Source organism: Panulirus ornatus, chromosome 21, assembly GCF_036320965.1.
Source record: "Panulirus ornatus isolate Po-2019 chromosome 21, ASM3632096v1, whole genome shotgun sequence".
NCBI classification, from domain to species: domain Eukaryota; kingdom Metazoa; phylum Arthropoda; class Malacostraca; order Decapoda; family Palinuridae; genus Panulirus; species Panulirus ornatus.
Window position 1 is genome coordinate 10931382 of NC_092244.1, and position 12500 is coordinate 10943881.

The window sequence follows — 12500 nt, forward strand, 5'->3', positions numbered from 1 at the left end:
CACCCGACCGTATCCTCATGGGTCTTGTCTTGAAGCCTGGATGACGTTCATGTTACGAGAGTCACCCATGCCTCTGGATGAAGACAAAGATATCGTCCACTAAGAGTCCATCCTCTTCACATCCGCCAAGCCGAGCCGTTGCTTCACATACCTCAGAACGGTTCGGTCAGGTCGAGGAGGAGCTGGTCCAACAATAACAACACCAGAAGATCTTATTTCCTTTCCTCGACACCCACCCACCCACAGAAACCTCAACTGGAAGATAAAATGGTTTTTTTCCAGATCCAGATAACAAGTAATTTCCATGCAGAAGTTGAAGATGCGACCACCTCTACCAACTCGAAGAAAAAGATCTTGGGCTAATCGAAGGGGACATCAGAGAGAGACGTGCCCTCTGTGGTCCACCAATTGAACCTATGGCTACGTAGACCTCCAGAGTATATAGAGCCGTGTTTTGGTTTGCCATCGTCTGTGAATCACGACCTCATCTCCTACGGTCAAAGGTGACCGTATGCCGGTGGCATAGCTTTTTACTGCCCTGATGTTACCTCGAGGCGAAGGGTGATCACCACTCTGTACCCTTATTATTACAGGATTGGATACGGAATGATACATAAGAGTAACTTTGTGAATTGGCTCGTGTAAGAGAGGCGTTGGTGTGTGGGTGTGTGTGTACCCTGTTGGTACGCTTGTGTCCCAACTGTATAAAGCAATGGGGACGTTTCAGATCATGCAAAATGACTGGGACATCCCACAATCTGTAGAATGCTTGGGACATTCCAAACTGCAACACGAATGGGACATCTGTAAGAAAAAGAGAAAGAAGACGAATCTCAGGAGGAACACTATAAGACCAGACAATAGAACACTGTTTTGATCTTAGGAACTGAGAGAGATTTGCCTGGAAGCCGGCGGGTGAGGGAGGGGCCAAAGCCTCACCCCGTTTTCTATATGTCAAAGGAGCAACAGTCCTACCTTTTGTTACCTAAGCTTCGTACAATATTCATGCTACTTCATTCCATGTTTTCTCGTCTTTGAACGAACTCGCATGTCGTTCATCTGAAGGATAAGGAAAGGAAACGAAGTGGTGCAAGAGGACTAGAAAAGCGTCGGTTTAAAGAGGTCCAAAAATGTCATCTGGCAGCTCAGAGTCAATGTAATCAAACTCTCGCCTAAGATGATTACATTCCTGTGAGTTTGCAGGCAAAGGGGCAACGGATTTCGGTGAATAATCAATCCGTCGGAGCTTATCCAATCGATGGTGGCTTAGCGAAGTGGGTCCGCGTCGCTCAAAACAGAAAACGGGTGGAGAAGGAAAAACGTGGCGTAGTGGTTAGCTTGCTCTCTCTCTCTCTCTCTCTCTCTCTCTCTCTCTCTCTCTCTCTCTCTCTCTCTCTCTCTCTCTCTCTCTCTCTCTCTCTCGCCTCGCAAGCCGGAGGACAAGGATCGATTCCCAGGCGGGTATGTGGCGAACATTAGAGCAATAGTTCCCGTTCCACTCACCTTAGACTACGTGTGCTTCCCCTTGTAGGTGAGTGGGGCGGTGGGAGTCTTGGCCCTGGGCAAGACTATAGATAGCGTAGAGGCAGTACTCCACCTGAGGAGATGAGAGAGAGAGAGAGAGAGAGAGAGAGAGAGAGAGAGAGAGAATATGGCCGGGGCCTTTGAAAGCCGTTGATGGGGAGATGCAGTACCTCTGGACCCCCGAGGGAGATTGAGGAGGGAGGGGAATATCTCTCTCTCTCTCTCTCTCTCTCTCTCTCTCTCTCTCTCTCTCTCTCTCTCTCTCTCGAGGGAGATTGAGGAGGGAGGGGAATATCTCTCTCTCTCTCTCTCTCTCTCTCTCTCTCTCTCTCTCTGGTAGAATGTGGTAGGCAGCCATCGACCAGGGAGGTATATTGCCGGTACTACCCGCCTGGGTATTGGGAGAGTTTGTGACGGCGGTGTAATGAACCACCACTTCAATGGGTACTCTCTCTCTCTCTCTCTCTCTCTCTCTCTCTCTCTCTCTCTCTCTCTCTCTCTCTCTCTCTCTCCTTTTGCGTTTGTGTATGTGTGTATATATATATATATATATATATATATATATATATATATATATATATATTCCTATGAGTCCACGGGGAAAATGAAACACGATAAGTTCCCAAGTGCACTTTCGTGTAATAATCACATCATCAGGGGATACACAAGAGAGAACTATAAGTCAGTTGATATTCATCGAAGAGACGAAGCTAAGACGCCATTTGGTAAACATGTGATTGTCCAAAACATACATGTATGTTTTGGACAATCACATGTTTACCAAATGGCGTCCTAGCTTCGTCTCTTCGATGTATATCAACTGACTTATATTTCTCTCTTGTGTCTCCCCTGATGATGCGATTATTACACGAAAGTGCACTTGGGAACTTATCGTGTTTCATTTTCCCCGTGGACACATAGGAATATCTTGATCACGCGCAAAATTGTGATCCTTTCATATATATATATATAATATATATATATATATATATATATATATATATATATATATATATATATATATATATATATATATATATATATAATCCTTGGGGATAGGGGAGAAAGAACACTTCCCACGTATTTCCTGCGTGTGGTAGAAGGCGACTAGCAGGAGTGGGAGTGGGGGGGCTGGAAATCCTCTCCTCCGCTTTTATTTTTTCCCAAAGAAGGAACAGAAAAGGATGCATGTGAGGAATTTTTGCTCTACGGTTCAGTCATCTGTTCTTGACGCTACCTCGCTGACGCGGGAAACGGCAAATCTGCATGAGAGAAAATATGTGTTTGTGTGTGTGTGTTTGTGTGTGTGTCTGTGTCTGTGTCTGTGTACCATTTCTAGCATTAGGGAAAACGGTAGTAGGGTGAAAAAGTAAAAATTACATCACGAAATTTGAACATTAACAGTGTTAGGGGGGCGACCCTCGGCAGAGAATAGAAAACGGCCGGAGCGGAGAGGAGGGAGAAAAACCATCATCATCACTATCACTACCATCATCATCACTATCACTACCATCATCATCACTATCACTACCATCATCATCACTATCACTACCATCATCATCACTATCACTACCATCATCATCACTATCACTACCATCATCATCACTATCACTACCATCATCATCACTATCACTACCATCATCATCACTATCACTACCATCATCATCACTATCACTACCATCATCATCACTATCACTACCATCATCATCACTATCACTACCATCATCATCACTATCACTACCATCATCATCACTATCACTACCATCATCATCACTATCACTACCATCATCATCACTATCACTACCATCATCATCACTATCACTACCATCATCATCACTATCACTACCATCATCATCACTATCACTACCATCATCATCACTATCACTACCATCATCATCACTATCACTACCATCATCATCACTATCACTACCATCATCATCACTATCACTACCATCATCATCACTATCACTACCATCATCATCACTATCACTACCATCATCATCACTATCACTACCATCATCATCACTATCACTACCATCATCATCACTATCACTACCATCATCATCACTATCACTACCATCATCATCACTATCACTACCATCATCATCACTATCACTACCATCATCATCACTATCACTACCATCATCATCACTATCACTACCATCATCATCACTATCACTACCATCATCATCACTATCACTACCATCATCATCACTATCACTACCATCATCATCACTATCACTACCATCATCATCACTATCACTACCATCATCATCACTATCACTACCATCATCATCACTATCACTACCATCATCATCACTATCACTACCATCATCATCACTATCACTACCATCATCATCACTATCACTACCATCATCATCACTATCACTACCATCATCATCACTATCACTACCATCATCATCACTATCACTACCATCATCATCACTATCACTACCATCATCATCACTATCACTACCATCATCATCACTATCACTACCATCATCATCACTATCACTACCATCATCATCACTATCACTACCATCATCATCACTATCACTACCATCATCATCACTATCACTACCATCATCATCACTATCACTACCATCATCATCACTATCACTACCATCATCATCACTATCACTACCATCATCATCACTATCACTACCATCATCATCACTATCACTACCATCATCATCACTATCACTACCATCATCATCACTATCACTACCATCATCATCACTATCACTACCATCATCATCACTATCACTACCATCATCATCACTATCACTACCATCATCATCACTATCACTACCATCATCATCACTATCACTACCATCATCATCACTATCACTACCATCATCATCACTATCACTACCATCATCATCACTATCACTACCATCATCATCACTATCACTACCATCATCATCACTATCACTACCATCATCATCACTATCACTACCATCATCATCACTATCACTACCATCATCATCACTATCACTACCATCATCATCACTATCACTACCATCATCATCACTATCACTACCATCATCATCACTATCACTACCATCATCATCACTATCACTACCATCATCATCACTATCACTACCATCATCATCACTATCACTACCATCATCATCACTATCACTACCATCATCATCACTATCACTACCATCATCATCACTATCACTACCATCATCATCACTATCACTACCATCATCATCACTATCACTACCATCATCATCACTATCACTACCATCATCATCACTATCACTACCATCATCATCACTATCACTACCATCATCATCACTATCACTACCATCATCATCACTATCACTACCATCATCATCACTATCACTACCATCATCATCACTATCACTACCATCATCATCACTATCACTACCATCATCATCACTATCACTACCATCATCATCACTATCACTACCATCATCATCACTATCACTACCATCATCATCACTATCACTACCATCATCATCACTATCACTACCATCATCATCACTATCACTACCATCATCATCACTATCACTACCATCATCATCACTATCACTACCATCATCATCACTATCACTACCATCATCATCACTATCACTACCATCATCATCACTATCACTACCATCATCATCACTATCACTACCATCATCATCACTATCACTACCATCATCATCACTATCACTACCATCATCATCACTATCACTACCATCATCATCACTATCACTACCATCATCATCACTATCACTACCATCATCATCACTATCACTACCATCATCATCACTATCACTACCATCATCATCACTATCACTACCATCATCATCACTATCACTACCATCATCATCACTATCACTACCATCATCATCACTATCACTACCATCATCATCACTATCACTACCATCATCATCACTATCACTACCATCATCATCACTATCACTACCATCATCATCACTATCACTACCATCATCATCACTATCACTACCATCATCATCACTATCACTACCATCATCATCACTATCACTACCATCATCATCACTATCACTACCATCATCATCACTATCACTACCATCATCATCACTATCACTACCATCATCATCACTATCACTACCATCATCATCACTATCACTACCATCATCATCACTATCACTACCATCATCATCACTATCACTACCATCATCATCACTATCACTACCATCATCATCACTATCACTACCATCATCATCACTATCACTACCATCATCATCACTATCACTACCATCATCATCACTATCACTACCATCATCATCACTATCACTACCATCATCATCACTATCACTACCATCATCATCACTATCACTACCATCATCATCACTATCACTACCATCATCATCACTATCACTACCATCATCATCACTATCACTACCATCATCATCACTATCACTACCATCATCATCACTATCACTACCATCATCATCACTATCACTACCATCATCATCACTATCACTACCATCATCATCACTATCACTACCATCATCATCACTATCACTACCATCATCATCACTATCACTACCATCATCATCACTATCACTACCATCATCATCACTATCACTACCATCATCATCACTATCACTACCATCATCATCACTATCACTACCATCATCATCACTATCAGTACCCATCACTATCACTACCATCATCATCATTATCAGTACCCATCACTATCACTACCATCATCATCACTATCACTACCCATCACTATTACTGTCGCTATCAGCTAGATGTCTACTTTGTGATGATATCAGGTCATGATTCCATCCCATTGCTTCATACACAGTTGAGTAGGATGATATACCCGCCGCCATCACCATCTCTACCCACCTCGACCATCACTGGCTTCACGTGACAAGTGGGGTGCCACAGGGATCATTCCCGGTACCCCTGCTTTTCATTGTTTCAATCACTGACCAAGGAGACACGACGCACCAGCAGAATTTCAAAATTTGATGATAATATGAATTTATAAGATAAAGACCGGTAAAAGGACGGCTGCCAAACAATACAAAGGAATGAAAACACGACTGATGGACATAGCAAAATGGACTTTGTCACAAATGAATGCAAAGTAATGCAGTTCGGGGAAGAAGAATGTTACATATATACTTGATTATCATTCATTAGACGTGAAAAATAAATGACGAAGTTTTTAAGTAGTAATGACCTATAATATGCTAAGCAATTTTTAACTGCATGAAAGTAAACAAAATCATGTGAAATCATGGTTTCATAATCATAGACATTTAAATCGTGGAGGGGGAAAAAATTTTAAAACTTTTTAATATACATTTTTCTCCTAAGACAATCCTATATCAGCATCAGCGTTGGATAATAACATCCCTAGTTGCACTTTCCTGTAGAATTCCCACGGCAGTATGTCCCCTATATCCCCTCTACATGAATTCCCTCGGCAGTATATCCTGTACATGTATTCCTATGTGGTATATCCTGTACATACAACACTGGAGTCCTTTCTTAGCGATCATCCTGCCGTCTGCTGAGGGAATGATGGCGGGGGGTGGGATGCCTTTTGCTTCACCATCCCATCTCTGTCTTTAAGGGAACATAATTCAACTGTCACCTGTCCATAACCCACCATCACGGGCCAATCAAAACCCCTCCATGTACGAACGACCTATGGACCATTACCACTACCACCACCACCACTACTACCACCTCTCATCGCCACCACCACCAGCAGCGTCACAGCTCGACTCACAGCGGAGAGCTCGCTCTCAGTAGCACGGTGTCGGCCGTGAGGGAAGGTATAGAGTCGGGCGCTCCGCTCCCCACGCTCGACCGTCGTCGACCCTCGACACCCCACCTGATACGTATACATATGTATACCTCCCCAGACCCTATACTCGCTCGTGTTGAATTACCACTGTGGCGTCACTATAAAGTCATACCTTAAGTTTTACTCCAAAGTTTATATAACTTTTTTTTTTCTCTCTTAAGTCTTGTCTTCCCCCCCTAACGGAATATTATTCGTAACTTGGAATATAAATCTTGATTTACGCCCGATCGAAAGTGTACGATTGATAACTGAGAGAGTAAATATATATATATACATCTCCCATCCTACTGAACTGAAGGAGCAGTGTGATGCAAACATCGTACAAAGGAGAAAGAATATGTTAGTAGACCAGTGCACCAAGTAACGAGGATACATACTTATATAAGTGTTCTAAGTAACGATGTAAAAAGCGAGCGCTACTTCTACTCGCTTCAAGTGACCATGTTCAAGTGCATCCACTTCACTTGTGGTCAGGAAGTGGAGCAGCCACTTGCCCCGTGAGTACCTGAGCCACTTCCCCTCCCCCCCCTCCCCAACCCTGATGGGCTGTTAGGCCTGGCCCTTAAGGGACGAGATCATTATGATATCATTAGAGAAATTGTTCATCGACAGCCCAGGTGCCATATAGCCCTTTTTTCCTCCCCTTTTTTTTTTCTTGGGGTCCTTAGTACCATTGTGGTGAGCTGTGTTCATTATATATAGAAAATGCATTAGACTCCACTGTAGCAAGATATAAACTACAAGATTATATATATATATATATATATATATATATATATATATATATATATATATATATATATATATATATATATATATATATATATACTGCAGATCCAGGCTGCACTACTTTCAGTAGCAGGGAAATGATGGACTTCCTTTGGAGTGAGAGTTTGTCTTCGACGAGAATGTCTTTCGTTTCATCGGCAGACGATCATACAAGCCTCGCCGAAGCTGACTCATCACAGGCATGAGGAATCCCGGAATATATATATATATATATATATATATATATATATATATATATATATATATATATATATATATATATATATATATGATTTTGATAGTTCCAAACTCATTTTCCTTCAGGTTTGCTTTTGTTCAATTATACGAAATTTTGTGTTTGAATTTTTTTTTTCTTATCTTTCATCTTAGAAACCTAACTGAATTATTGATATATCCAAGTGTGTTTGTTTTACGCCTTCGGCACGACGGTACGACCCCGAAGCACGACGGTATGTTACACCTGAACTGGAGGAGCAAGGTTGAAAAACCGGGCCAATCATGCCCATGGGTTGTACCGTCGTGCTCAAGAGCCCGTACCGTCGTGCGCAAGAGCCGTACCGTCGTGCGCAAGAGCCGTACCGTCGTGGTCAGTGCCCGTACCGTCGTGCTTAAGAGCCGTACCGTCGTGCTCAAGAGCCTGTACCGTCGTGCTCAAGAGCCGTACCGTCGTGCTCAAGAGCCCGTACCGTCGTGCTCAATGCCCGTACCGTCGTGCTCAAGAGCCGTACCGTCGTGCGCAAGAGCCGTACCGTCGTGGTCAATGCCCGTACCGTCGTGCTCAAGAGCCCGTACCGTCGTGCTCAATGCCCGTACCGTCGTGCTCAAGAGCCGTATCGTCGTGCTCAAGAGCCGTACCGTCGTGCTCAAGAGCCATACCCTCGTCCTCGAGCCGCGCCGTCGTGCTCAAGACCCGTACCGTCGCGCTCAAGAGCCGTACCGTCGTGCTCAAGAGCCGTACCGTCGTGTACAACTGCCCTACCGTCGTGCTCAAGGACCATACCCTCGTCCTCGAGCCCCACCGTCGTGCGCACGCCCCGCACCGTCGCCCTCAAAGGCTCGCACCGTCGCAAGAGGAAGAAAATCCATTCATATTAACCCCAAACCCTTTCCCTATGAACAAGGCTAATTTGCATATCACTCTTGTGCTCAATACCTTCATTCTGATTCTCCCTAAACGCAGCTAACTGGTTCTCTTTCTCCCATCGCGTATCATTCCCCACGTCTACTACCAGCATTTAAGAAGAAGAAAAATGAAATCGTCCCACAAAAGAGCTGGCTAATTACTTTATATTTTTTTCCCCCTCTCTTCTACCCCCTCGATAGATTTAAGAGAAGTGTTCGGTTCACCTCGAGGCCACGATTTGGTTCATCGGGTGTGTACTACTACACACTCAAAAGGAGAGGAGAGAGAGAGAGAGAGAGAGAGAGAGAGAGAGAGAGAGAGAGAGAGAGAGAGAGAGAGAGGAACGTAAGTAAGGTTCATGTCGCCTCTCTCCGTATCGGGTACCGTTGTATAGCAAGTACATCACAACACCCTCCTTCCGTGCCTCCGTGTAGGACATTCCCAAGCAAGCAGCTGAACCGCTGACAGCTTCAGCAGCAGCTGAAGCTGCAGCAGTCGGCGCAGCTTGTGCTAGTGAGCAGCAGACGCAGAAAGCTTACAGCTGCTTCACCTGAAGTCAAAAAGACTTGGGAGCGCCATGACGGAGATACGACAGCAGCTGTCAGGAGTTGTGAAGGAGAGAGAGGAAAGGATTAATATAGTCACAGCCTCTATAGCTGGGATATAGACGCTGCTAGACAAGAACTGATATAGTTGTGGCTCCTATAGCTGGGATATAGAACGCCGGTAGACAAGAAGTGATATAGTTGTGGCTCCTATAGCTGGGATATAGAACGCCGGTAGACAAGAACTGATATAGTAATGTTTCTATATCTGGGATATAGACGCCGGCAGACAAGAACTGATATAGTCACAGCCTCTATAGCTGGGATATAGACGCTGCTCGACAAGAACTGATATAGTTGTGGCTCCTATAGCTGGGATATAGGACGCCGGTAGACAAGAACTGATACAGTAATGTTTCTATATCTGGGATATAGACGCCGGCAGACAAGAACTGATATAGTCACAGCCTCTATAGCTGGGATATAGACGCCGGCAGACAAGAACTGATATAGTCACAGCCTCTATAGTTGGGATATAGACGCTGCTAGACAAGAACTGATATAGTTGTGGCTCCTATAGCTGGGATATAGAACGCCGGTAGACAAAAACTGATAGAGTAATGTTTTATAGCTGGGATATAGACGCTGCTAAACAAGAACTGATATAGTTGTGGCTCCTATAGCTGGTGGATAGACGCTGTTAAACAAGAAGTTATAGTAATGGTTTCTATAGCTGAAATAAACGCTGTTAACAAGGAAAAGAAATTTTTTTTTTTACAGGCAATAAAAACCACAAATACAAAATTCAAAGCTTGAAGACAAGTATCGTTAACAAGCTTAGTCTGGCCGGCAGCAGCAGCAGCAGCGTGATCATGGCAGTTCCAGTGTGAGAAGCAGATACCAAGCTCTCGTCTTTCTTGCGTCACTGCCAAAAGTTTTACGAATGCGTTGTCAGCAGTGACACACGCACGCACTCACACACACACACACACACACACACACACACACACACACACACACACACACACACACACACACACATTTTTATTTATATATATATATATATATATATATATATATATATATATATATATATATATATATATATATATATATATATAGATAGATAGATAGATAGATAGATAGATAGATAGAGAGAGAGAGAGATAGATAGATAGAGAGAGAGAGAGAGAGAGAGAGAGAGAGAGAGAGAGAGAGAGAGAGAGAGAGAGAGAGAGAGAAATCGTATTATCCCGTGAATATACGGGAGTGTAGAGACGTTGTCTGTCCCGTATGCACACGGCAATTTGCAGTTTGCTCCCCACCCCGTTGATGAATGGTGGGTTGGGGGGGGGGAAGAGACTGAAATACCTGACAGTGAAAAAGGCAAAGAACATTAAGTTCCCATGACAGTTGTTTGGGCCCAGCTGATGTAAATGGCCTATCTGTGCTGTACTGTAGGAAGGAGGGGGGGTATAGTTTTACACTCGTGGGCCCCCCCTTTCCCCTCTCCCCCCCACGGCCGTCTCTTGAACATTCTTCACCATCATACAACCCGCATGTTGTGTGAACATTCACCACATCCTGTTTCGGTGTATTCTACTTGCCCACCGCTCTTTTACTCTGTAAATTAAAAAAAAAAGTGCATATTTACATCACTTTAGAACAAAAAAAATGTTTTCCACTTAATTGCCATGTTATGTCCTGTGGTTGTTCACTCGCTACGTCACAGGAGAAACTTTCATTATTCACGTCATCAGAATTGAAAAGATTGTGATTAGGTCACGCCCCACTCTTCTCTCTTCCCCAGTGGACATATGCAAGCCCCCTGGCGCTGTGCTCTCTATGTGTGATAGTAATTTATTATTGTTATTATTATTATTATTATTATTATTATATTATTATTATTATTATTATTATCGTTATTTTTATTTGCGTTTTACGGGGAGAGAGTTGTACACTCGTGTTGCCTCATCTCGTAACCTTGTACATATGCACACACACACACACACACACACACACACACACACACACACACACACACACAAAGTGCTCATTCATTGACCAGTCCTGAGGGGGGGGGCGGGGGATCAACACCTGGGTTAGGTGTGAGCTGACTACCACCCATGCGGGTTCGACCCCCTTATGACTCTATGTTAGTAAAGCTAACCACTACACCACATAGGTCCGTGTGTGTGTGTGTATGTGTGTGTGTGTGTGTGTGTGTGTGTGTGTGTGTGTGTGTGTGTGTGTGAGTGTGCTCCAATCTTGGTATATCATAACATTATAAACCCAACATGTCGGTGGGAACAGGTCGACTCTATTGAAAACTTTCCTTTCCGCGAATCTTAACATCGTTTGAACACGGACGCCAACCCAGAAATTTCGTGGCAACTTGGGCAGGTCGGATGTGCCCGGAAAAGTGATTTTTAGTCTAGGAGAGAGAGAGAGAGAGAGAGAGAGAGAGAGAGAGAGAGAGAGAGAGAGAAGAATTTCTTAACCTTCTCTTAAATAGATTTCGTCGGAGGGGATGCCATGGATTTTCCTTCTCCCGTTTTCTAATGGTCCTTCTATTCGGTTCGTAAGAGCCCTCCCTGTCTGTCTGTCTCCCTGTCTGTCTGTCTGTCTGTCTGTCACGACTGTGGCGGAGAACAGAAGAAATGTCTTCATTGGTGTGTAATAT

The 12500-nt window shown here is 43.0% G+C and overlaps 1 protein-coding gene across 2 annotated transcripts in view; it reads left to right on the plus strand.

Moving 5' to 3' along the window:
• The window catches only part of LOC139756355 (neural cell adhesion molecule L1-like), an 82856-nt gene that overhangs the window by 29585 nt on the left and 40771 nt on the right, over positions 1-12500 (plus strand). The window contains exon 1 of one of the 2 annotated variants that reach the window (XM_071675721.1): positions 7318-7857. The exons of the other annotated variant lie outside the window; for it this stretch is intronic. The gene's annotated coding sequence lies outside the window, so the exon portion shown is untranslated. Of the gene's footprint in view, positions 1-7317; positions 7858-12500 lie in introns of those variants that run through there. 2 annotated transcript variants of the gene reach the window in all.